The 27,346-nt window shown below is 41.6% G+C and overlaps 1 long non-coding RNA gene across 1 annotated transcript in view; it reads right to left on the bottom strand.

Moving 5' to 3' along the window:
- Positions 1-627: 627 nt before the first annotated feature.
- Positions 628-27,346, bottom strand: part of LOC149464958 (uncharacterized) — a 35,673-nt gene continuing 8,954 nt past the window's right edge. The window contains exon 2 of the long non-coding RNA XR_016312281.1: positions 628-1,357. This is a non-coding gene — a long non-coding RNA (uncharacterized LOC149464958). The remainder of the gene's footprint in view (positions 1,358-27,346) is intronic.

The following is a 27,346-nucleotide window of genomic DNA, read 5'->3' as shown; positions in this document are numbered from 1 at the left end:
AAATGTCATATGGGTTCAATGTTGCATGTCCGCGCAATTGTCATTCAAAGTGCAACAGTGCTGAAAACTGAAAATTGGCCCATGCATGAAGGGGGTATAAGTGCCCGTTAGGCAAGTGATTAAATCATTTTGAAATCATTTTGAAAAATGCTCCCTGGTATTTCTGGCAGTGGACATCTGGAGTTAGGGCAGATGATTCATGTAGCAATTACTTCCTATAATCCATGTGCCCTTAGCTCAGGCTGAGCTGATAATCTTCCCTCCTCTCCTGAAAACTGCTGGGATGTATGATATCATTTGCCTAGACATGGAAACCAGGAAGTAACTGGAGAAATGTAAAAAAAAAGTTTAAAACAAGTAAATATAATATACTTTCCTATTTATTTACTAATGCTAATAGCATAAGGATTAAAAATGTTCATGTTGATTGAGAGAGTGAAATTCCGATTTAACTGAAGTTGTCTGGAAATACAACCATACAGTACGTTCTTCAACAGGCTGCTCACCCTACCATGTTATGTCTGGCTGTATTGTCAGGGACCCCACAGACCTAGGGACCACAGCTCCCACAGAAGTCCTCAGACACACACTAACTTCCTAAATTTGGGCATAGAAACAAAGCCTGTCTGGAGTCCAACAATTTGTTAGGAACTGGTCATGGGTGGAGCACAAACAGTTAAAAGCATTAGACTTTGAACACTTGGATGTTCAACCTGGGGACAGAATTCCAGTCTGCGTAAAAGTGTACATCAGCAAGGAAAATTACAAACACCATGGAAAGAAGTCCCTAGGGTTGTCCTACAACAGCCCATTCCAGGCTTGCCAGTCTACAATATCCAGAGAGAAGGAACAAAAGAAAAATGAAATGCCTGCACTATAAACGCCTCATACCCACTGAAACTATAAGGAGGTCATAGAGGAATTTGTCCAAGTTCGTAAGCCACAAATGTCTCTGCCACCAGATGTTCAATGGTCTTCTGCTTTCAGTATTATCTCCAAGACTCCCAGGAGAAGCCAAGAATCCTGACAATGATACATGCTCCTGTTGTGGAACCCTCTGAACCACTCTGCTGACACACCTGAAGACAGAGGCGTGTTGCCGAACATCCCAGAAAATGTCATCCTGAGATTCTACAGGCCTCTAGAGGCCTATAGAATGAGCTAGAGGGTCTGAGCGCTTAGCCTGTAATCTCTGCAACCCTCTCTGCGATCCTCTTCTGGTCCTCTTTGTTCCTCCGGTGACTTTACATCCGCCCGTGCGTTCCATGTTGGTTCGGCATGTTCTTCCTGCTCTGCATCAGGAAATCTGCCTGGCTTCCATCCTCAGCATTACCATCATAACCTCCACTGGTGGCTCCTGTGGGACAGAAAGGAGAGACAACTCATGGACATGCAGATGTGCTTGTTAACTACCTACCTCTGTGAGTGTTTTTAACCATTTGCTATTAAAGTTGACATAATACTGCACTTAGTGGTGCCTCCTTTTCTCTCTTGTTTCTTACTGTACAGAGTTGGCTATACTCTACAGGATGGCAGCCGCCTCATGAACCCTAATTATACTTAGGATTTCACATATACACATGTATGGACTTTGCAGACACTGCCAGTACTGGGGCTGTTGGCAGTGTATTGATACTTTCACCTCTTTGCACCACAATCCTAATCTACTGTCATACGTTTGTATATGTATGTTCTTTCTCATCCTGAAACTGTTTTACATTATTGCTTCTAACATTGTACATGTTTAGTAAACTGCAAATTACAGTTACTTTCTGATCATTTGGCTGATTACCTATATTGTTAAAGGGCTTTCCTGAGATATAGACACAAATGAGAGCGTCATATGCCTCTAAGCTCCACCCCTGCTGCTAAGTCCAGCCCTTTTTAGCATTATGTCACAGCTGATGCAAAATGTTACACCACTATGATGTAAATATTGGACCAGAACAGGAACTATTCTTTTTACCTTGGGACTACAGTCATCTGCTCTGCCTTCTCTAATATGGTTGAGACTAGAATATTTCATACTTTATTTAATTAGTCTGAGCAGTGGGAAATCTCTCACACCAAGCTGTCTAGTTAAATTAATCAGTATAGTAGGAGCCTACCTACATATGATACCGCTATTATTTCCTTTATAAATGTACACATAATGAAAATGTAAGCATATAGAAAGAAACATACTGTTAACTATTATTGGTATGGAAGCCCTGTAAAAAATAAAACTGTTATTAGAAGGGCAATGCTTGTTAAGTATACTTGATCATCTAAGCATCATGAAAATATTTTCTGTTGCCAAAGTAACCCCTCCTTTCCGTGAATCCCAGGGCTTCTCAGCTTTCCTATTTCAACGCTTTCCTCTCAGCAGCGAAGGCATGATCTGATTTACCCTGAGAGATCATTAATACTGACATGTGACCTATGTGGTTCTTCTCAGGAGCTCAACTCACACCATTTAATCACCAGCTCCACAGTAGACGAGCTATATGACACTTGTTCTAATGTGACATCTGTGTCCCGCTTCAGTGCGGAGATTGGGAGATGTCCAAAATTTAGTCTGTCTCATGTTATTTGCATTTGTGTCTTCTGTAGATTAATCTTTTGCTTTCAGGTTACGTTCTCCTGCTTCAGAATGTGTCTTTTCTTTGTTTACTCTCTAGCATGAGCGGCATATGTTTCACACAAATTAATTAAATGAGGAATTGTGGTCAAATCCATCAACTGAAGAAAGACAAACATATTTATATATTTTATCTAAAAAACATGGGGATGTAGAAAATGTTTTGATTTCTAAGAAAGATTTTCTGATATCTAAGAAATAAGCTGTTGATGGAATATCACCGACTGGTAGAGACCAGAAAACTAAATAAAGGCTAAAGTCACTTTTGGCTTGGATCAAACACTCAAACAACCGCAGATAATTTCATGATCCCCTCCTATGTAAATACCATCTCTAATGCCAGTTGCAATTATTGGTTCTATTTAGAATAGGCCTGACAAAGTGTGCCCTGACAAACACCAACCAGTGTTTGATTTGAGTAGATACATGTAAACTGTAAATATAGTAAAAAAAAAATTCATATTTTTAAACATTTCTTTAAACATTTTCTTTTTTTAACATTTTTGTTGCTATTTTTTTTTAACATGCTGTCATCAGAGTAGTTCAGTGTCCCCATAGTGACACTGTATTACTCTGAGAGGATGATCAGGGATTTTTTTTTCACACTGTTATTGCTTATAACAGTGGTGATCTCTGTTATAAGCAATAGTAAACTGTCATTAATGGCTTTCCATTCATGACAGCTTGCTTTCTGTTGACATGCTATGACTGGCTACAGCTAATTACATGGTACAGGGTGACAATCACAGCCAGGTTGGCCAATCACAGCTTCACAACATTAAGCAAACAGTCATGAATGCAAACCTTTCATGACAGTTTGCTTACATACTATCTTGTGATCGCTATGATTGATCATAGCGATCACATGATAAACCAGCTGTTCACAGCTGCCAGGTACCAAGCGCCATGATCCACTGTGTCCACAAGACACAGTGGTCACGGGATTGCGCTGGTGTGCACCACAGGGGGCGATCTAGTGCGCATGTCTCAGGCTTTTCTGCCTGTTCATGTTAAAAGTACCATGGGAGGAAGGACAGGCTAGGGACACCATAGCCCACTTCTCTGGATCTACAAACCACAGTGCTGTGATCAAAACTTGTACTGGTGTTTTGTTGCTATTTGCACTACACCTTACCTATCAGTCACCCCCTTCTCAGAAGCTTCCTTGGTAATGTAATATTTATAAAAGCGACTACTTTGCTGCTGGAAACTTGCCATGTGTGTCAATCATAACTTTTCTCACTTGGGTTGCCCGGGTGCTGATGTCACTGTTTCCATACTGATTGGAACTCTCTCAGAAGGTAGTAAGCATTGATATCAAAGACTACAGGCTGCTGTGTGCAAAGGATGGCACTGGTTGTTATATGTTACCTTCCATTACCAAATAATACATTTACAACTCATTGTTGAACATTGTGTGCCAGTCTTTTCATTGGGGTACCCACCACTTGGCCCCTTCCACATGCCTATGTTGTCAAAATAAATAAATCCATTATGAATAAGGCTTTGTCATGAACATGGCTTATATTACAGCTTCCTGATTAGTTACCAAAACCTCCTATTACTGTAGTTTTATTATTATCATATAATTGATAATTATTGAGAAGATAATTTTCAATCAGCATTTATGAAAATGAGAAATTTAGACATTAAACAAAATTCAGCAGAATCCACAAATAATTAGTTAATTTTACAGTGCTCTGTTCTCCAGCTGTAACAGATATTTCTAATCCAGTGCTAGCACTGAATCAGGAGTGAAGTTTTTCTACCCTGGCGGTTTCTCTCCTTCACGGCTCATTTGAAATTCTCCCATGTGGAGCAATGACTGCTAAGCTTCATAAGTCTGGAGCGGTTTCCTTCCCCTGTTGCTGAGCTGTTCTCACTACAATCTGTGGCCAGGGAGAGACATGCAATCACTAGAGTCTCGGGGGATAAAAAGAAGAGGATGTGCGTGCTTTTGTCCTGAGAACATTGTACTTGCCAAAAGACCCTAATTTCCACTGAAAGGTCTGAAAGAGGTTTTGTTCCTGACAAAGCCTTGAAGGGCAGCCATACAGGGAATATTATGCGTGTCATGTGCTCAGTGCAAGCATTGCTTGTGATACAATAGTGCTTTGTATGTGTTCTCTTGGAAGAAATAATAAGGTAACACAAGCACCAAAGCAGCCATTATTCTGTGTCTTTTATCAGCAGGTTGGAAAATACCTGTGATTGCATGATTGTTCATTTTTTCTATGGATGAAGGAATAATCTCTCACTGTGCCTACTGTGTGGTGTTGCACTGGCCAAATTGAAAAATGAAGTTGACATAGTGAATGCGATAAAAACAGGTCTCTGGTCTCTTGTTACAGTTGATTAGAGATCTGCCTATGTGTGGCCATCATCATAGTCAATAAGTATAATAATGTGTACCCTTATTTCATATGTAAGAAGAAGTTCTCATATGCTAGGTCAACCAGGTCTATAATCCTGAAGAGGATCTATACTATGCAAAGGCCAGGCAAACAGAGGACCTTTAACTACAACTTGCCTCTGTGCTAGTTTACTTAGGTCTAAAATCGGCAGATGTCTCCCCTAGAGCCACAAGCCAACATTCACCCATCCTTGAACATGCCACCCGGTGATGGGACAGGTCCCTTAGCACCCCAGGCAAAAAGGCCAATGTGCAACCCTTACCCTAGGTTCAACCTAAGCATTTTCTGCAGTGTTTTGCATTTTGAAGAAATGCAGTACAGTCCATTTAACATGATTTCTTATGGGACAGGTTCACATCTCCGCGTTTTCACCCGGTGCATTTTTTTTGAAGGGGTCTAGGAATTTTTCGAACGCAAAGCGGGAACTCTGCAGAAAAACATATATTGCATTTTTGCTGCGTTTTTGATGCATTTTGTGTTTAAAATCTGCATAGCCACAAGAGAAAAAAATAAAAAATAAACATAAAATTCAGCAAAAACGCAAGTGAAAAAACGCAATGCAAAATACAATGCAGAAACGCTTCAAACACAACCTGCACAGGTGTGACCCTAGCCTTAATGAGTTAACTACCTGTGCAGCATAGGTTTCAGGTCCTGACTTACTGTGCCCCACTCCTGCTGAATTGGCTGAGGTGGCCAGCTCTGAAGCCACCACTTTGTTTTTTGTGACTCATGGATGGTACATGCACTCTTAAAACAGAGTTCCACTCACCCTGTCAAAAAATAAAAGACAGCAGCTACAAAAACTGCAGCTGCTGACTTTTAAAAAACAGCCACTTACCTGTCCCTCGGTCCAGCGGTGTGTCCCCCGCAGCCCGTTTCACCGGGTGTCCTGTATTCCAGGAGGCCGGCATCTTCAGTGTGGGTACCCGGCTGTGACAGCTTGCGGCTTCACAGCTGGGTACCCACTGCGCATGCGCGAGTAGCGCTGAGCTTCATGAATGGTCCGTTAGTCTTCTGGGACCTGTCATGTGTCCCAAAAGGCTACAGGGAGGGAGGACACCTTCCGCTTCCGATCACCTAGGCGATCGGAGCGGAAGTGGGAGCGAGTACCTGTCAAATTCGGGAATCTGCCCCCCAAAGGTGCCAATCCTTAATGGGTAGCAGTTCTTAAAGCGTAACTTCCCCTTTTGGGTGGAACCCCCCTTTAATATCTCCCTTTCTACTCCATGACTGGAAGGGAGCATAGACAGCTGTATGTCCCCAAGGAGTCCAGTTATCATTTGTGTGTTGTATCATGCCATACTTAAAAGGAAGTTTATTTCCATTAATATATTTTTTTTATATATACTTACCTTTTCCAGATATCTTCAGGGTGGTCACATGACACTGAGGGCCTTCTTTAAATCTTCACAGATGATAGGTGGTATTCAACAACGTGTATGTGAGCACAGAGCGTTGTGATGGCACCCCTCACAGAATGTCCTCAGTCTTATAAGTTGTATGATGTAGGGCTTCATTCCACCCGGGAATTTCAGAGGAGTGGCAGAAACAAAGGAGGACAGTGCTGGAGAGGAAGTGAGTATTGCAGCCAGAGCTGCTTTTTTGTTTTAAACTCTTGCTGTGGAACTTTTTTTTAGTAGCTTTAAAGTGGTTGTAAAGCCTAAACATTTTTTTTACCTAAATGCATTCCTTGCATTAAAGCAAAAAATGTTTATGTTAAACTATCACCCACCCCTTACTTCCCCTTATACTCAAAGTCCTCACTCAATCCAGTGCTGTGCCCATGCAGCAGCTCTCTTCTTCTCCCTGCTCTCATAAGCTTTGCTGAGAGCAGCAGGAGCCATTGGTTCCTGCTGCTGTCAGTCAAATCCTGTCACGAGGAAGTGGAGGGTGAGCCCGACCCTCGCTGTCTGCGTCAATGGACACAGGCAGAGGTGCTCAGGATTGAGTATGCAGGTGTGCCATGATAGGAAGCAGTTTCCTATGGTGGCACACCAAGAAGAAGAGCCAGGAGCGCCAGCAGGGGATGTGAGATAAGGAGAGCCATGGTAGCTCTGTGCAGTTCCATTGCTCAGATCAAGTAAGTAAAATTCTGTTTGTTATTTAAAAAAAAAAATAAAACTTATGACTTTACAATCACTTTAAGTAATCAGCTGCCTTGGTGAGCCTTTATTTCATTCTCAAACAACAGATAAAAAGCACAATGTTGTCTAGTGATAATACCTGCTCCCAGTTCTGTTTAAAGGCAAGCAATAGGATCATTTTCAAGTTGTCCAAAAAGATGTAGTTAAGGAAAGATGACATATACCTATCCATATTTTAAGGCCTCTGTGATCTGAAGAAGATTTTCTGTTGGTAGAAATATTGAACATTTATGCCAATATGAAAGCAAGTGAGGATGGAAACATCCAAGATTACTAAGATCTATCTTGAAAGGTGCATTCTGTGAGTCAGTATATGCAGATGGAAGAAGACCAACAGTAGTATATTGGAAGCAGGTTGCTTAAGGTGTTTAAGGGGGGGAGACCTTGATACAACTGAACAAGGGGACTTTTTTTTAAGCCTGAAAACCTTTCAAGTTAAACCTTGAATAGTTCACATTAAACCTTCCAGTTAAACTTGGAAAACCTTTTAAGTTTTTATTTTGATGTGCTCATCTGTCTGACAGCGATTGATAAAGCTCTGGAGTTATAGATGTGAAATGTCTTATACGCGTGTACATTATGAATTCCTACTTTGGTAAAATCACTGACAGTATGTAGATGACTTTTATACTTTACTTCTTATGAGATGTAACCATTTAACAGAGGGCCCAATCAGGTAAAAACACAGCTAGAAGAGGCATGTATGCTGGGGCCTTATAACTTCGTGAGTAATGAGCTACAGTTTGCCCCTGAAAAACAGAACGTGTAAATTAGAAAATTAATGATGTGTAAAGATCCAGGACAGTGCTGAAGCTGTGTTTATTTAAGGCTGCCATCTTGTGTTCAAAGCAGAATTGCTATAAAAAGATCAGTAACTGACAAAGAGAGAAATTTGATCCGCAAATCGCGAGAAGCAAGCCACATATTTACTGAAGCTACCGTATTCTTTTGATGAATCCCATTACAGTCGTGCACTTTTTTTTTTTATTGTCGCATGGATCATTAAAAGAAACACAGCAGTTATACCTATAAAAGCTCTCTGGGATGTTGGCTCTTCCATGCTCTTTTATTGATGTCTTATAAAGTATCGTCCAGGTTATTTTTTACTGGTAAAATAATGTGTGAAAATTGGCAATCCGCTATCCTTGGGCTATATGGATGCTTCAGACACCAGCTGTCTGCTCATCAAAGGGTCCTCCCAAACAATAGGAACACATATGGGAAAACAAAGTATTTCCATAGTAACCTCTCATTTATAAAACATATGTTTTACCTGTATACTTGCTTTGACACTATTTCACAGGACTTTTAAAGTTTACTACCCTGTGCACAATCTGCACATGTTGCTCTCTAGGACGTATTGTGTGGTCCCAAGCAGCCACTAGTGTTTTTATTGTTGAAGCACACACCTAATTAGAGTGTGACCTGGAACAGTGTGAGGGGATGTCTTCCTGGACTACAATTTACATTATGACACCTGTAAGTTTGGGTCTGCAAAATGTCCCTCTGCCCCCAGCTACTGTGGATTTTGGAGAAAATGCCTTCTGTATTATAGCCGTGTCCTACAAATACCCAAACTCCAAATACTGCTGCCCCATACCACAGTATCTGCACAGTATCAAGGAGGCACAGTAAAACTGTTCATTAGACTGGCTTCTGCTAGCTACAGTGCCTTGAAAAAGTATTTATACCCCTTGAAATTGTCCACATTTTATCATGTTACAACTAAAAACATAAATGTATTTTTATTGGGATTTTATGTGATAGACCAACACAAAGTAGCACATAATTGTGAAGTGGAAGGAAAATGATAAAAGTTTTTTTGTAATTTTTGTTTACAAATAAATATCTGAAAAGTATGGCGTGCATTTGTATTCAGCCCCCTTTACTCTGATACCCCTAACTAAAATCTAGTGGAACCAATTGCCTTCAGAAGTCACCAAATTAGTAAATAGAGTTCACCTGAGTGTTATTTAATCTCAGTATAAATACAGCTGTTCTGTGAATCCCTCAGAGGTTTGTTAGAGAACATTAGTGAACAGACACCATCATGAAGGCCAAGGAACACACCAGACAGGTCAGGGATAAAGTTGTGGAGAAGTTTAAAGCAGGGTTAGGTTATAAAAAAATATTCCAAGCTTTGAACATCTCACAGAGCACTGTTCAATCCATCATCCGAAAATGGAAAGAGTATGACACAACCGCAAACCTACCAAGACTTGGCCGTCCATCTGAACTGACAGGCCGGGCAAGAAGAGCATTCAAAGAGAAGAAGCCAAGAGGTCCATGGTAACTCTGGAGGAGCTGCAGAGATTCACAGCTCAGGTGGGAGAATCTGTCCACAGGACAACTATTAGTCGTTCACTCTAGAAACAATTGAGTACTGTCTGTGATACTTTTTTTTATTTGCACTAACATACAATTTTCAGGACAAGCTTGAGGTATGTCCCCTTCTTCAAGGTCCAAGCAGTACTACTTCACAAAGTTTTGGCAGTGTTAAAAGAAACAATCTCTGAGCGGGGGGGGGGGGGGGGGGGGGGTTGACAAACACACACACAAACCAGTGTACACAGCAATGGTTATAAAATTAGGATTAGACTAGAGATAAGACAGAGCAAAAGCAAAGACTGTGGGGGCAGAGGTTGGGACAAGAGTCACAGAAGGGGTTGTGAAACAGCTGGATAATGAGTGAAGAACCCATGTCCAAAATAAGGCTTTTGTATCAAATAGAAATATAATTCTTAGTTCAAATGTTTTACTTCCCTGGATAGTTTTGAAATTTCCTTTAAGAACTAAGATATTGAGGTCTTCCATAGCGAGGTCTGGTTGTGCGAAATGGTGTTCCACAGGTGTGCAGAAGTCACCTTCTATATGTTCCTGGATGGTATGTCTGTGCAAATTCATCCATGTTCGCAACTTCTGTCCTGTTACACCAATGTAAGGTGAAAAAAAAATCAGTCTGTATATGCAGCAAAGCATGCTTGCTATACTCACTGTGGAACCTAAGGAGTTAATCCTCTGCTTTGTGTAAAAAGGCTGTTTGATCCCATCTTCTCTGCTACTTCCCTTCTTCTACTGTCCCCAATCCATCTGCTGATATCACAGAGCTACGGGAGTCACTCTGCACATGCTCTGTTTGATGTGTATTGCTAAGGAGTTTTTTTTCTGTCGGGGGGGGGGTGCATGTGATCAGCTCAGGGCCAATCAGCACTGTCCGGAGGGGTTATGCAGCCTCACGGGACAGTCAGAGGAGAATGAAAACTCCTCCTACAAGCTTTAAGTAGGGCTCAGCTGGACATTGTTAGAAGTCACAAGACTGCTTTATACTGCTGATGAAAAAAGGCATTTAGCAGTTTATATTTACTAGAATAATTGCATTTCCATGTTGTGTGTACTCTGGGTGACCAGATATAGTGAATGCAGGGTCCTGGGTTTAGTAACATTTTAAGGAATGTAAAAATATAATAGCCAATTTTGAGTAGTCTCTGCCTTTTTAGATCAGTTCTCTCAACAGTAATGCATAGAAACCTAAATATGGAAACCATTGGGGTTGATTTACTAAGAAAAACCTTTTCTTAGTTTTGAATAGAGTGGAGATGGATCAGAACACCTGTTAGGTTTTTATTGTCTGTGCCCTCATTAAATTCACCCTTTCGATTTGTCCTGTATACCATTATCATGGAAAGTGAAAGTAAGAGAAAATCTCAAATTTTGGGTTCTCCCCAGGAAAGTAATAGAGGGGACATCTACCAATGGGGCCACAGATGGAAAAAACTGACAGGGGTTATAACCCTCCATTACTCTATCCAAAATGAAAAAAATGTTGCCTATAGTTCTACTTTAAGGCAAATAGACCATGCAGTTTGCAAGTTGCTCCAGAGCGTAGTACATGGGGCCTTATATTACAAAGAATACAAAGAATCACATGCAAGGAAAAAAATAGCAATGTTGCTTGCACATGATTGGATGATGGAAGTCAGCAGAGATCCACCTCATTTACTAAGCACTGGAGCAACGTCCCTTGCAAAGTGCTCACTCTAAAAGCCTTTAACCACTTGCCTAGCGGGCACTTTCACCCCTTTCCTGCCCAGGCCAGTTTTCAGCTTTCAGTGCTGTTGCATTTTGCATGACTATTGTGCGGTCATGCAACAATGTATACATATCAAATTTGTAGCATTTTTTGGAGACATATAGAGCTTTCTTTTGGTGGTATTTAATCACCACTATTTTTTTTTATTTCTTTGCTAAACAAATGAAAAAAGACCAAAAATTTTGAAAAAATAATTATTTTTCTTAGTTTCTGTTATACAATTTTGCAAACAGGTAATTTTTTCTCCTTCACTGATGTGCATTGATGAGGCTGCACTGGTGTCAGACCGGCTGGTCTGAGTATTTCAAAAACTGCTGGTCTACTGGGATATTCATGCACAACCATCTTTAGCCACTTCAGCTCTGGAAGATTTACCCCCCCTCCCCCTCATGACCAGGCCAATTTTTGCTAAATGGCACTGTGTTTCAAGGGTACCTCTATGTTGAAAAGGTTGATAAAGGCTGCTTGAAAGTGTAACTAAAGGCAAAATTTTATATTTCATTTTGGATAGCGTAATGGAAGGTTATAACCCCTGTTTTTTTTTTTTGCCATCTACATGCCGTTGGAAGATGTCCCCTCTATTACTTTTCTGGGGACAACCCAAAATTTGGGAATTTATTTTACTTTCAATTTCAATGATACTGGTAAACAGGACAAATAGAGAGGGTGCATCTCCCTAATTAGGACAGACAGCAGTAATAACCTAATAGGTGTTCTAATTTTTCCTTTAGTTATACTTTAAATAAATACAAAATATCTTTATAAATGTCAAATATTGAATGAAAATAGTATAAAAAAATCACACACACACTGTATATAAATACCCTTTTTCCTCCAATAAAAAAGACAACATTGTATTTTTTATTGGTTGAATAAGGGTATTTATATATGTGCATGATATGTGATTCTTTTTCCATTTAAGATTTGACATTTAGAAAGATATTTTGTATTTACTTACGTTAACATAGTTGTTTTAACACCTCACGTGTGTCCTTTGAAAGCAGCTTTGACTGGTATTCTAGTCTCCTTTTTTCTTTTGTATGAAAAGATATGCTGCAGGGACTGCACTGATTTAGTGAGTTGGCATATTTCCTTGGTTTAAACCATTTTAACTCTTTATTAGCAATAAAAACTGACAGGGGTTATAGTTCTTCTCCACTGTATTAATCCCACTGGATATTGCATGAGACAAAATACTCAGTATTTTAGAAGTGTTTTTTAGTGAATGCCAAAAAAACTTTTGAAAAACAAAGAGCAGTATTTTACTGAATTAAAAAGTGGTGGATAGAGCTTTGTGAATGGAGCCCAATGTGTTCAAAACTTATTAAATGACAAATGTGCAGCACTAAACCATTGTCAATACAGACATAATAATATGTGTATAAACAAAAATGATATAACAACAATTCACAGGGAATTCCCATAGGACAATTGATGTGCATAATGACAGAACATCCTGGCTCCTTCCTATGCGTTTCGTCAGAAAATGACATCATCAGGAGCTCAAGCTGCTGTGTGGTAAGCAGCGTGATTTGTCATCTCAAATGATACGCAGATGGTTTTCAGCGTTTGCATATGCACATATTATTTTTTTTGTATTGATTTTGGTTTAGGGCTGCACTTCAAATATTTTTATGAGGGATATGAAGAACACAAATTTGTAAGTATTAATTTGTAAAGAAATTGTAATGGTTATGATCGCTAGCATTCTTATGTAATATGTGCTTAGTCTCTGACTGTCTCCTGAAGCATGCTCCAAGTTCCCAATCACACCTCTGTATTGTTTGCAGACTCTGGCCATTTCTTGCAATAAGTCCCCAGTTTCTGACCACCTTTGTAGCAGTACATATAAGTATAATGTGTGTCCATTATTTAGTGATTTGATCACTGCTCATCTACGAAATGTGTGCTTTACATGTCAGAAACAAAACACAAAAACTCATATAAATTAGCTGCAAAGATCGCACAAAAGAATTTCATGCCTGATATCTCAAGTTTGAGATCCTGAGTATAGATGAGCAAAGTGACTTGGGTGAAATTTATTTCACTTCGATATTACTAATTTTGTTGTTTGTGAACTGGTTTGGTGGGATTTGCTTGAAAATAAAAAATCTGCTTCAGACTTTTTTTTACTGTGGTAGGGTTCTGGCATCTAGTCCGGGAAATAATGGGTGTGCTCCCTGACCAGTATTTGTCAACTCTGGGTTTTTGTGCCCCCGCATTCACTGTTGCTGAGGGATCTGCCCCCATGCTGGTGGTGTCCTCAGCCATCACCTTAAATTCTGTGTGTATATGTAACACTACCCCCAAAGGAGCCGCTGATATGTTTTCTACGGGCTCCCCTTGCTTCGCCCCATAGTCAGGGACAGTGTAGTTCTTCAGCCAAATAAACTCACACATACTTTTTCTTGTTTGTTTTCAATGACCAGTCTAGGGGATGATTTGTTTTTGGAGTTTTATTGTAGAACTGGGCATAGGGATGGGGAATTGTAGTAGGATACTCCAAAATCAGAACTATTTGCACTGAGGACATCTAGCTGAACACTCTCTTAGTTGAACATGTATGAAGTCTTGAAGACAGTAGATAGCAGACTTCTCCTGTAACATATAGCAGCAAGTAGTTTTAAGAGTTTTAAAGTTCCTTAAGCAGTAGTAGCAGTTACAGGGCTGAGCTCCTCAGGTATAAGCCAGTTACGACAGATTGCAACAGCCCAAAGGTAACATAGCTCAGCAAAGTTCCTTTGCAGTAGCAACACTTGGACAAGCTCTTCAGAACACTAGCCAGTGTTCCCTTTCTTTTCTAGACCCATGCTGACTATTAGGCACCAGAGGGGTAGCAAGCACACAGAATCCCAAAGATCTCTCAGTGTCTGTACTCACAAGTCCAAGGACAGAATGGTTGCCTCCTTCCAATCTTCCAAGCGACTCTCTCCACTGACACCAGACAGATCTTTGGCAGGCAGCTCCTCTCAGTTATGTTACTGAAGAACCAGGGTCCGTCTCCCTAACTTCAGGCCCTCAGGTCGCCCACCTGAGGCCACATGGCAGCAAGTGCCAGATGAGGCAGCCTGCCTCCAGCCTGGCTTGTGTAATCCACTCCTGAGAAAGACACTGAACCCATGTGCTCTCAGAATATAAATACCACTCCCAGCATGCAATGGGACTGTCCTCCCCCACAATTGGCCAGGGCTGTATCCATATTCAGGCTGTGCATTTGCCTAGCTCCTACCCATATTTTGGAAGCTCTCATAGCTTCCTGAAGGCAGGAAGAACCTCAGAGAAACTCCAACAGCACCAGAGCAGCATGTGCAGACCTAACTCCTCAATCACAGCACTCTGTTAAGCAGAATACCACACTGAATTTACCTGACAGTCTCTCTGGTAAGCAGACAAACACAGCTACGCTTAATCGAACTATACGTATCCTAGCACCTAAGATGGTGCTACATTTATATATCTTTGCTTATTATTAAGAAGACATCTGTATATTTTTTTTGTTGACATCCATTATGAATATTTTGTGGATATTATCTATAGATTTTTGTCTCTTAGATGTAACACAAGCCCCCGAGGAAGCGATACTGGTAGCGAAACATGTAGGGCAATACTGTTCAAGGTGGAAACCCCTATGGTTGGAGGAATTCTATCATGTGACAATGCAGAAGATTGTATAACACCGAGAACCTCAACTAATATTCAGGGGAAATATATCATCATTCAACCTATGAAATGGTTGAACTATTACATGATATAATATGTTTTAAAGGTTTGTTAATAAATAGATATTTTTTATCAGACAATGGTGTTAAGTGTATGTGCCTAAAAAGTCCACATTCTATTCTTCAAAAAAATTATTGGGTTTATTTACCAGTTCAACCTACAGGTGGATGTTTGAAAGTAGGTTTAAGTAGTTCTGCAGTGCAGCTAAGGGAGAGGTCTAAACAGACAAGTATGAGAAGTATTTAGTCAGGAGGCTAAAGACCTTAACCCAGCATTGTGTTTATTAATATATACCTAATTGTACTTTGAAATATTACATCAGTGTAACTCAATTTAACCTGCGTAGTCCACTTTGCAACGTGGTTCGGGGTGGGAGGGAAGGGACAGAGCTGTAAACCATTCAGGCTTTACTACATTGCACACTACACAATAAGGTCTCATGCACACTTGAGCTCCTAAATTCCTGTTTTACAGGCATTTGACTTTTCTCCCCCTAGACCAGTGTTTCTCAACTCCTGTCCTCATGGACCCCCAACAGGTCATGTTTTCTGGATTTCCATTATTTTGCACAGGTGATTTGATCAGTTTCACTGCCTTAGTAATTACCACAGCTGTTTCATCTGAGGGAAATCCTGAAAACATGACCTGTTGGGGGTCCATGAGGACTGGAGTTGAGAAACACTGCCCTAGACACACATCTATGTTAGTCTAAGTGTCCATGCACACATAGGCATTTAGAGGAGTTTAGGGGCAGAAATCTGAAGGCACCAAAATTGCCTCAGGAGTGGAGCTGTAATGGACTGCCTGACAGCACCTCTATCAATTCCCTGGCAGAGCCTCCCCAGAGTGCGGAGTCTAAGCACCGGAGCACTTGTTCACCAGGGCCCCTGATGGTGGGGATGGACTTGGAGCGCTCCGGTACCAGGTTGCAGCTGCTAGGTATCTCCAACAGGGGTAGAGGAGTCTGACAGGAGCTCCAGGGGGCTAAGAGTCTGATGTGAGGGGGCCTAGTGATCCCTGTGGGATGGATGAGCTAAATCAGAGTCATACAGGCCGGGTCGGTAACTAGTGGGTCGGTGAGGTACAAAACGGTAGGCAAAGGATAGTCGGGTCACACGCAGGGTCAATACCAAAAGATCAGATTTAAAGGGGAACATCCAGGAGCAGAGTCAGGCAGGCCAAGGGTCAGGGCAGGAGAAGGCAGCAAGGTCAAACAATCCAGATCAAGATACTCACAACACAGGCAACAGCATACAAAGACCATTCGGCAACAAGTGTTTGTGCAGGGCTGTTTTAAATAGCCCGCCCTGCACCTGACAGGTGCAGCCTAGGTCCTAGTGCCTGCCTAGTACTGTCAAGACGACGGGTGCGCCTGGGTCCTAGTGCCCTGCCACCTACATGTCTTGGCAGACACCTACGCCTGTGTAGACCCATGCATCGCGATGGTCCCTGACAGGAGCATTTTGGCAGAAATAAACACTTGATGCATGTAAACGTGTGTAAACAGATTAAGCACTTAATTTATTTCAATAGTTAATATTCTGGCAGATTAAATTAATTATTGTTCTAGCAATCTAAACATTTAACAGGTTTACAAGCCTCAGGAGTTTTTTCCAGCTGCCAGAAGAAAGGAGTCTAGCTGAGTTGGCCAAAGTGTCCAGTGTGCATGAGGACTAAGCTTGCTGACTGAAGGGGAAATCTTACATTTGCCACTATTCACCACCAATAAGTATGTGGTGTTCTTTCACTATCAACTCACAAACACAGGAGGACATTGACCAAGTCATAATGCTTAACTCTATAAGAGAAATGTAAGGTCAAATCCAGGCTGTCTTTCTGAATTTTAAATCTAGCTGAACAAAATAATTTTTTTTTGGCAGTTAAAACAATTATTTCAGCAGTAAATAGAGCTGTTTGCTTTTAAGCAGGTTTTCAGCATACGCTTTACCTAACTGGGACCTGCTTTCTGTCAGCAATTGACTTTTCTGGCCTTTCACACAGAACAGTGACATTTTCAAAGTAAACTACATAAATGAGAGTTTTTTTTATTTTGGTAAAAAAAAGTTTACCAAACTTTGTAAACTCTACAGGGAATAGTCACACCTCACAGGGAATAGTCACACCTCTGTCCTATAGAGGCTGTCACCCTCATGCTGTTTTGGGAATTGTCTAACAAAAGTTAATGAAGTAAATAATCTTTAGTTCACTCAGCACAACTGTATCTGCCCAGCATCCTTGCATGTATTCCACCATACAAGGCTAGAGTTGTCCTTTGTCATGCCAGCCATCCTCATCCACAAGGTTGGGAATATTCCCAAGCCTGTCTTTAGAATCATTTATGTGAGGTCAACCCCATAAAAAGTGAGCTATTACAATTTCATAATATCCAGAGGGGAGGTAATAACTTCATTTTGAAATGCAGTCAACTTGGTTCTGCAGTGTGCATGCAAGTGGGTTGATGCACTAATATAAATTTCCTTATAACCTCAGTATTTTTCTTATGGATTTATATTCAGAGATAGTAGCTACTGAATTTGTACTTCAGTTTTTTAATTAGCATATGTACCTTGATGTCAAGTACTACGACTATGGACAAATATGCATGTGTCATAATCTCCATGTGGAAATTTTCAATTCTCTTTTTTAACCTTGCCGCTATAATTTTTATGTGTTGTGTCAGAATGTAATGTAGAGTTATTATTCGGTATCCTGTAAATGCATAGCATTATTTCAGTGACAAACGTCTACTGGTATTATTTAGATTATTTAAAAAAAAAAATATATATATATTTATATATATATGTGTGTGTGTGTGTATATATATATATATATATATATATATATATATAAAAGGAAACTTCGTTACACTTGTCACAGCTGTGAAAGTAATGATTTGAACTTTCCAATAAACTGTTAAAGAAATTTGTGTTTCTGCATGAGCCATGCTCTTAAACAGAGATATATTAAGAAAGTGGCCACAAATGCACCATTTGGCATACACCAGAGAGTTGCATATTTGTTTTCCAGTTTCCATTGTTATAATAAAATATAGACCATAGGTACGGAGCGCTCTGGATCTTTGCAAACTAGAACTAGGCAGCAGCTGAATGATAAAAATATGTGTCCCCTTTATAGCAGTGGTCTCCAAACTGTGGCCTGGGGACTGGATGTGGCCCATTGCTTGCTTATATCTGGCCCTTGGGACACTATTTCACCAATTGACACCAATGAAGGGGCACCATTCCCCCTACTGACACCATCAATGGGTCACTATTCTTCCCATTCATACCAACAATGGGACACTATTCCTCCCATTAAAATCAATGATAGGGCATTGATGCATTTTCAACTTCCACTGGCCAACGTCCAGCCCCCCTGAAGCCTGAAGGGCAGTAAACTGGCCCTTTGCTTAGAAAGTTTGGAGACCCCTGATCTGTAAGAATAATAATAATTTTTTTTTCCAAAAAGGCTAATGAACCTGACAAAGGAGATCCTAGCAGCCTGCCCAGCCCCCAGTCCTTTAGAAATAGATATTTAATGCTGCTAGGTGACCTATCACTCTACTATACTATGCAGGTGCAATGAATTAGAATATTGCAGGAGCAGCATCAGTATAGCTGATCACCGGTCAGCAGGCATTATCAAACTCTATGTACATTTGACATGGAGAACAGTCATTGAACTAAAGGTAAGATGTAACCAGATGTACATCTACATACATATTTGTGCATGCATTTTTTCACATTTAATTACTTGGATTACCAGTTTCTTCATGTTTTTCAAATTTAGAAATCATCTTTTAAAAGTGTAATTACAATTATGATACACATTTCTGCAACAACTTCCCTATCCCTGAAGATTTTTAAATATTAGGTTAACAAAATACAGACTTTAGAATAAATCTCTGATTTCTGAACTGCAGTGATACAGATGCCTATGTGAACTAACTCTTAGGAACAAAAAACATTGGTTTTCTATCTTGAACACAGAGCATGTTCTGAACTAGCCCAGCTGAGTCATCCATTCCAGTCACTAAAGCTCACCATACACATTGTATTCTGACAATACAATCTTTGTGCAACCAACTTTAGATTTAACAATAACTTTATATTATGAGGAACTTCCTAAACTATACAGTCAATTTGTATTCAGCCAGGAAGGCTCTTGCACTACACAGTAGTTGGTACATCTAAAGGAGATTGTACAGTCAGATTGTAACATGGTGGACTAATGTTCATTTAAAGCTAAAACGTCTTATTAGGTTCAAGATAAATTAGGGAAGGATAATCAACCCTATAAGTTTTTTTTTTCATTTAAACTCTATATTTTTCCTAATGAGCATGCTTACCACAACTGAAAATTCAAAATTATGAGTTGTCATTGGAATAGGAATGGTGTAGATATCTTTCAATGGGGCACTTACTGCAGGGACTACTATCTAAGAGGGGCCTCCCTCACTTTGAGAAATTTCTTCCCACTTTCTGTTGTGTCTATAGGACAGAAAGTGAAAACACCTTGGGATTGGGGTACAAATATTTTACAAAGGGTATTAACACATCCCTACACTATCCAAAACTAAAATAAAAACTAAAATACACTTGAAGGTATCTGCTACCCTCCTCTGTCTGCATATGTAAATAGCTGCTCTTTGTTATTTACCACAGAGTTAGTTGGTTATAGACAGGTACTGCTTGCCTCTGCTATTTGGCTCAGAAACCACAGTTGGAGGACTGTGATATATTATGGGGAGTTTCCAGGAAATAGACACAGAACTGGTCCATATGACTGTATACACACAAGGGCTGCTAGTTGCTGCTGTGTTTCACCCTGACCAGAGGAAGCGACTATTAGGCAAGTATTCCTATGTTTCAATAGCTAAAATGCAGCTGTCCGTAGCTTCTTGAGTATGTATCTGAAGCCTTGTAACAGACGTATCTCTGTCCTATTGAGATTATCTCGCATGCACTCTGCCAGATAGCTAGTGCACTAGTATGCTACTGTATGTGTTTAGGGTTCACCTTCCATTATATTAGAAGGTGAATTTGGTTATTTCAATAGACTTTATATGCATCGTCTGTTATTTTAGTTTAACCCTATCCCTTCTGGTCTAGGAATCTATGGCTAGTTTTAGCTCAGAGTTTAATAACCAGCATAGGTGAGAGCTAGGATAGGCATCAGATGTCTACTTGGTAGTTAGAGGTCCATTTGCATGTCAGATTAGATGCTCCTAGGGACTAAGATGGAAAGTAGATAGACTGACTCTGCAATCCAAAGACACGCTGCTGTTTCTGCTGGTAAGAAACTGTGTTCCAGGCTGGTTGGACATGGGTTGGAGGATCTTCCCATCACTACTGATCTTGTCTTTAGATTTCTGACACCAGAATGGACACTGCATCATGATCATCCTCACTCCTCACTGGCCCTTGGAACTGATCTGTAAAATTCACACTGAGGTATCTCTATTAATAAATACTGTATATAGTACTAGGGTCGTTAGTTCAAATCCCAACCATGGCATCACCTGCCTGGAGTTTGCATGTTCTTCCTGTGCCTGCATGGGTTTCCTCCTGGTACTCCGGTTTCCTGCTACACTCCAAAGACATGCTGGTAGGTTAATTGGTTCCTGTCTAAATTGGCCCTAGTATGTATATGCATGAATGTAAGTTAGGGACCTTAGATTGTATGCCCCCTAAGGGTAAAGGCTGATGTAAATGTACAATATATATGTAAAGCGCTGTGTAAATTGAAAGCACTATATAAGTACCTGTAATAAATAAAAAAATATACCCAAGTATTTGTGCATAAACCCACCAGGACTCTTGTTGGGCCCTTTGCTGTTAATACCTGTTTGTAAATTGGATGTATGTTCTATTATTAATCTTTTCTTTAAGCTTGTATTATTTCCATACTGGTGTGCATCAATATAATTATGGTTAATGAGAGAATACCTTCTGTTCACAGAGGCCCTGTCCTGGGTGGAGGCACTGCCAACTTAATTATCAAACCAGCTCTTCCACTTACGCAAGGTTTTGGTTCTCTGGTTTATTTTACTACAGGTTTAGTGCAATATCCTGTTTGAGGAGGCCATTTGTCTTAACCCCCCCCCAATAAAAAAGGGCTACACACTTTAATGCTGCACTTTATATTTGAAAAGTGAAAAACTTTCCTCTTATTGGCCTGGTGTCTCAAGTATATCATAAACTTTTAATCCATCAGTAACTTGTGCAGCTGGAGACAAAATGATACAGAAGTTTGGTTTATTAAAAAATGACCAGTCTTGTGGTTTTCCAGCATAACTTTCATCTCTATAACTTTGAAATTGCTCTTCCAGCCTTCTAAAAGATTGATATGAATTAATAACAGGTTGCTATGAAAAGCAGTATTCGGAGAAATTCTGCTATTGTGCTCTTTTTGTTTTATGCAGAGCCATTAGCAATTACAGGTGGTTTGGCATTCTGAAGGGGAATCTGTCTTCAGAAATGTTATAATTCCATCTATCATTAAATGGACCCAGAAATAATGCAGTAGGCTCTGCCGGATCATACTCGTGTCTGCAATCCAGCTCTTTAGTCAATACTGCTGCTACTCTGAAAATCATATTCTTCCCTTGTACTCCTTAAACTGGAGAATAAATGAGAGATTTCATATAAGGAATTAACCTCTGTCAGTTAGAACCTTGTAACTGAAAAGCTTTGTAGGTGAATGACACAAGCACGAAAAGACCAGTAAACGTAAAATACAAGTAAAGTACTCATACACAGGATGATTATGATGAGTGATTAGGCTGTTTAGATCTAATTAGCCCAAATGATTCCCAGTTTCACTCTACATCTGATTTCCTGCCAATGTTTATCAACTACAATACATTGTCAACATCAGACGATGACAGCATCAATCTAATATTTTTCTATAATAAATTAGTGTAAAGTGCAATGGCTAAGTGCAAAGCGTGATAACCCAGAGCAGCCAAGCAGATTTGTGCAGGTAGATATGAAAGACCTCAATTTAATCCAGTTATGTATTTATTAAAATGCTTAAAGCAGAACTAAGCCCTCCTATCCTTTACAGCCAGGGAAGCTGCCATCTTTCCCTTTATTAGATTTGTAGTCGCCAAGCTGCCATAGTGCTGTACATATGATCATTTATGACACAGCCATTTGTTGGTTTGACAGCTCAGTTGTGAACACAAGCAACAGTGACAGTTATTCACAGCATGCCTTGAATGTCATTGTTTTCAGAAATGGGTAAAGGTTTAGTTACATTTTAAATTGGTACTACATGTTAGATTTTTTTACATGACTGCATTCTATGCATTTTGGTAAAAAATGCCCCAGTACCTTTATATGCTCTCCTGTCCACAATCACATCCCTGCGGTCAGGGGCACCATTAGAAATTGTATGGCCCCATACAGCCTGTCTGAAAGGGCCTCTCCGCCTCACTGTTTCTAGTTAGCTGCACATGGCAGCCCTGTAGGCTAATCCATCTCACAGAAAGGACTTCAGAGAAGGGACTTTAAAAACCATTCTTGCACACACACACAGTAATCCTGCCATTAATCAATCCCCCCCACACACACACAAACAAAATGATCAAAGGAATAGCATGCCAAATTGTGGGTGTGTCCTAAGTGCATTAACAACGGGAGGGGTTAAAGAACCATGGTTAAATAAAACCTGAGCCTGCTCACTGTATATGCAGTAAACATATGCCATAGTAATTGTACCTACATACTCAGGAGCTCAGAGTGCAAGGCTCAGGACACAAGCCACTGCACAGAATACACTCAAAATGAGCCTCTCCTGCCACTACAAATCCTTCCTTCCCAAGTCCATATCCCCCACAGTACAGATCTCCAATCCTCCCCTGTACAGATATTCCCCCACAGCCCCAAACCCCATTTCCCAGCCCAACATCTCTGTACAGACTCCCTTCCAAGCTTAATTCCTCAGTACTGACCCTCCCCACAGTACAGATCCCCTCAGTATAGACCTTTTCCTTCACGTAGCTCTTTAGTACAGAGTCCCCCAGTACAGATCCTCTTCCCAGCCTAACCCTTCAGTACAGACCCCTCTAGCACAGACCCTCCTTAGTACAAATACCTCTGTAGTACATACTTCCACACTCAACTCTTCAGTACAGACCCCCCCTCCTCCTATCCTAGCCGCCCAGTACAGAACCCTCCTCCCAGCCTGATCCTTTAGTACGGACCACCTCCCATTCTAACCCTTGAGTACAGACCATCCCCAAGTAAAGAGTCTCCTCCCAGCCTATCCCTCAATAAAGACCCCCTTCCATTCTGATCCCTAAATACAGGCCTCTCCTCCCATTCTAATGCCTCAATAGAGACCACCTGTCACGATATAAGGTCAGGTTCAGAGACCAGTTGCTATAGCAGTAAAAGGCTTACCTGAAACCAGCAGTATAGGTACACCAGCGGATCCCCCTGGGAATGACGCAGGCTCACCTGAGTTGCGGGGTCTAAGTATTAACCGGTATTCACCAGAGCTCCTAATGGTGGAGATGGATTGGGCTACGTGTTAATACCAGGTCGCAGATCTCAGGATCACCCCACCAGGGAATGAGCAGACTGGGAACCAATAGCGGATCAACAGGTTAGGGATCAGACGAAAGCAGAGTCAGTCACAAGCCAAGGGTCGGTCACAAATGGTAGCAGATCAATCATAGTACGTTAGGATGAGACAAAATCGTGGTCAGGAACAAGCCAAAGGTCAGTAGCGGAGGTGTAGACAGCAGCAGGAACAGTAGCGGGATATTGGCTGGAAAGGCACAATAATCTGGCAAGGAGGAAGTGCATGGACATGGCTTTTATAAGGAAGTTCATGGGAGGAGCAAGGAGTTCAAGGTTCAAGAGTAATCAAGGCACAAGGCAGGATTATCCAAGAATTGTCAAGGGAGCTGTCCAGCATTCCAGATAGCTCAGTGAGAAGAGACATTGCCTCTCACTGCAGAAGGACCAGGTTTGATCCCAGGCTCTGACAGTACTCCCCTCCTCACAGGATGTCCCCTGGACGTCTTAGGACCAGGCTTGTGAGGAAACCTCTGGTGAAATTCTCTTGTCAATCTAGGAGCATGGACATTTTCCTCAGGCTCCCAAGAATTTTCCTCTTGCCCATATCCTTCCCATTAAACAAGATACTGCAATTTTCCTCTAAACATCCTAGAGTCAAGAATATTCTCTACCACATATTCTTCTTCACCCTGTACCTCAACAGGAGGAGGAGGAGGAGGAGGAGGAGGAGGAGGAAGAATTCTTCCAGAGAAAGGATTTTCATGAAATGGTTTGAAAAGTGATACATGAAACACAGGGTGAATCCTCATACTGTCAGGAAGTTTTAAGCGAAAGGCGACTGGGTTAATCTGAGCAGAAATCTGGAAAGGTCCCACAAACTTTTGGCCCAACTTTGCAGATGGAACATGAACCTTCAGATTTTTAGTAGATAGCCAAACCTTGTCACCCACATGAAAGGTAGGAAGTGAACTGTGATGACTGTCGGCAGCCCTTTTATAACATTCCTGAGCCTCCCCCAAGGTCTCGATCAGCTTCGCTTGAGTCTCCTGCAAGGTAGTTAATCTGTTGGCAACAGCAGGAATTTGAATTGTGATAGGGAGCTCCGGAATAAAAACTGGATGATACCCCATATTGAGGAAAAAAGGGATTTGGGAGGTGGAGCTATGTTTATCATTGTTATAGGCAAACTCTGCTGTAGGTAAATAGTCCACCCAGTCATCCTGAAGATAGCTGACAAAACACCGAAGGTACTGTTCCAAAGTTTGATTGGTCCTCTCTGTCTGACCATTAGACTGTGGATGAAAAGCAGAGGATAGGTTAACAGTTACCCCTAAGGCTGAACAAAAGCTTTTCCAAAATTTCGATGCAAACTGTACTCCTCTATCAGATACCACATCATCAGGAATTCCATGTAATTTAAAAACATCTCGAATAATCAACTCTGCAGTTTTTTCGGCAGAAGGTACCCCCTTGACAGGTATAAAATGAGCCATTTTGGTAAGGCGGTCGACGACTACCAAGATAGTAGTCATTTCCTTTGAGGGAGGCAATTCGACCACAAAGTCCATAGTAATTGACCCCCAAGGTCTCGATGGAACAGGAAGTGGCTGGAGTAACCCCAAAGGAGAAGCTCGGGGTGTCTTATGACGTGCGCACGTCAGACAAGAGGCCACGTAGCATTTGATATCCTTCTTGTAACTGGGCCACCAGAAGGAACGTGACAGAAGGTCATCAGTCTTTGAAATCCCAAAGTGTCCTGCCAGTTTGGAGTCATGAACTAATTTGAGGACTTCCACCCGAGCAGACTCAGGTACATAGAGACGATGTGCTAGAGTCCAAAAGCCGTTCTTGTACTCAAGGTTTATGTCCCTAGGAGGATCCCTGAAAAGTGGATCATTCTCATACCCCTCTTTGAGGAGGCCCAAGAATGTCTTTGCACTTGTGGCCCCCAGGAAGTTCTTTTGCGTTAGGATTGAACATTCGGAATCGCCCTTCTGGGGAGGCTCAGACAGCATCCTTGATAAGGCATCGGCCTTACCATTCCTCGATCCAGGTTGATTTGATATAACAAAATTGAATCTTGAGAAGAATAAAGACCAGCGTGCTTGTCTGGAAGACAATCTCTTGGCCTAGCGAATGAATTCCAGATTTCTATGGTCAGTGAGAACAGTTACAGGATGATTGGCCCCTTCTAGCAGATGCCTCCATTCAGAAAAGGCTTCCTTAATTGCCAGTAGCTCTTTATTCCCAATGTCATAATTTCTTTCGGCTGAGGACATCAGACGGGAAAAGTAGGCACAAGGATGAAGCTGCATCTTTTCACCACTTTGCTGAGACAGGATAGCTCCCACGGCAGAATTGGAAGCATCCACTTCCACTATAAAGGGTAGTTCAGGGTCGGGATGTACCAAAATTGGTGCAGAAGTGAACAGAGTCTTCAGCTTTTCAAACGCAGCCTGTGCCTCAGAAGTCCATACAAAGGGTACCCCTTTTTTGTCAGCTGTGTGATTGGAGCTATCACTTTAGAAAAGTTTCTTATGAGAAAGAGAGAGGGGGGTAAGAGGGAGAGAGGGGGGGTTAAGAGAGGGGGTAAGGGGGGTAATTGAGAGAGGGGGTGAGAGGGGGAAAGGTAAGAGAGGGAGTAAGAGCAAGAGGGGGTATTAGAGAGAGAGAGAGAAAGGGGGTAAGAGAGAGAGGGGTAAGAAGAGCAAGAGGGGTAAGAGAGAGAAAGTGTTGACAGAGAGAGGAGGTAAGAGAGATGGGGGGTAAGAGAGAGAGGGGATAAGAGAGAGAGAGAGGGTAAGAGAGAGGGAGTAAGGAAAGGGGGTAAGAGAGGGAGAGTGTGATAGAGAGAGGGGTAAGAGGGGGTGAGAGAGAGAGGGGTAAGAGAGAGGGAGAGGGGTTAGAGAGAGAAGGGGGGGTAAGAGAGAGAGGGGGGTAAGAGAGAGACAGAGGGGGTAAGAGAAGGAAAGAGAGGGTAAGGGAGAGAGGAGGGGAGGTAAGAGAGGGAGAGAGGGGGGAGGTAAGAGAGAGAGGGGGGGTAAGAGAAGGAGAGGGTAAGAGAGGGAGAGGGGGGTAAGAGAGGGAGAGAGGGGGGAGGTAAGAGAGAGAGGGGGGTAAGAGAGGGAGAGCGGGGCGAGAGAGAGGGGGGGTAGGAGAGAGAGAGAGAGAGAGAGGGGGGTAAGAGAGGGAGAGAGGGGGTAAGAGAGGGGTGAGAGAGAGGAGGTAAGAGATAGGGGGGTAAGAGAGAGAGAGTGAGGGGGGTAAGAGGGGGGGTAAGAGAGAGAGGGGGGTAAGAGAGGGAGAGAGGGGGTAAGAGAGGGGGGTAAGAGAGAGAGAGAGGGGAGGTAAGAGATAGAGGGGGGTAAGAGAGGGAGAGAGGGGTGAGGTAAGAGAGAGAGAGAGAGTGGGGGTGGGATAGAGAGGGTAGGTAAGAGAGATTGGGGGAGGGAGAATTCTCTCACAATCTGTGTGCATTCTCTATAAATCCATGCAGTCCAGCCTGAACATTCTCCTTTTACCTATATCATTTCTTTCCTTTCTCCACACCTCTAGATCTGGCAATGAGTCTCTCATTGGGTCCCTTACTGGCCATGTTGCTAGGGGAGTGCAGGGGGTGTGGACCCCCTTTGGTGTCACCCCTTTGGCGAGTGTCACCCGGGTGCAGTCCGCAACCCCATAGCGACACCACTGTTGTTTTGACTGCAGTGGAGGAAACTAAACAGTCAATACTTATACTTTATATTTTGTCTAGCAGAGGGGAGCAGAATTAGAAAGCCGGCTGAACCAAATTCCATTTTTTGCCACTTAAGATACTTTACAGA

Source organism: Staurois parvus, unplaced genomic scaffold, assembly GCF_062004578.1.
Source record: "Staurois parvus isolate SC_StPar_1 unplaced genomic scaffold, SC_StPar_1.0 ptg000145l, whole genome shotgun sequence".
NCBI lineage: Eukaryota > Metazoa > Chordata > Amphibia > Anura > Ranidae > Staurois > Staurois parvus.
Note: the sequence above shows the minus strand (reverse complement) of the source record. Positions and strands in the feature narration are given on the sequence as shown.